We start from the raw sequence: 699 nt of genomic DNA, 5'->3' as shown, positions 1-699 counted from the left end.
GCCCTGGGAGCCCCACCCCCACCCAGGGCAGCCTGTGCGGGATTTCACACAATGCGACCCCCAGCAAAGGCCGCCGCCCCCGCTCCGAGATCGGCTCTGACAGCCGTGGTTGTCTGTCCTTGACATGTGTAGTTGCTCCCGTCTCAGCTCCCATTTCCCTCAATTCCTGTCATCTCACAGCTTTGGGTCCTCGTCATCTGACCTGGTTCATGCCAGGGTCTGGGCCCTGGAGATATCTGAGCACACTGGTTGTATGTGCATGCATACACATGTACATACCTTACATGCGTGCGTGTGGCAGGCCCTGGAGATGATGCCTGAGCCCATTGGGTGTATGTGCGTGCACACACGTGTGTACATGCCTTACACGCGGGGGTGTGGTGGGCGAGACGGTGCCAGAGTCTGACTCCACCTGGGCCCAGGAGTTTGCACTATTTCAGAGCACCGATCCCAGCTTCTTGGGATAAAAGAAAGGAGGTGGACATGTGCCCTTCCATTTGCATTCCTTGCACACCTTCCAGAACTTTCTGCTGAAGTCTGGTCATTCAGTTGAAACCAGTGTCCCATCACTGCTCCCTTTTTATGATAGAGTCGCAGGGGAGCATGCCTGCTGAGCCCACCCGTTATGGCGGGCAGTCTCTGCTGGGGGCCGCGTCCTCCCCCCACCTGCCACGGGGCGCATCCCCCCCAGCCCGCGAC

At 58.9% G+C, this 699-nt stretch overlaps 1 protein-coding gene across 1 annotated transcript in view; it reads left to right on the top strand.

The window, feature by feature from the left end:
* LOC104987548 (collagen alpha-1(V) chain-like) overlaps positions 1–699 on the top strand; it is a gene marked incomplete at its 5' end in the record, with an annotated part of 37,124 nt that overhangs the window by 17,547 nt on the left and 18,878 nt on the right. The gene's annotated exons all lie outside the window — the stretch shown is intronic.

The sequence above is a fragment of the Bison bison genome, unplaced genomic scaffold, assembly GCF_000754665.1.
Source record: "Bison bison bison isolate TAMUID 2011002044 unplaced genomic scaffold, Bison_UMD1.0 scf7180017846082, whole genome shotgun sequence".
NCBI lineage: Eukaryota > Metazoa > Chordata > Mammalia > Artiodactyla > Bovidae > Bison > Bison bison.
The sequence above is the reverse complement of the archived record's forward strand: the minus strand, read 5'-3'. Positions and strand labels throughout refer to the sequence as shown.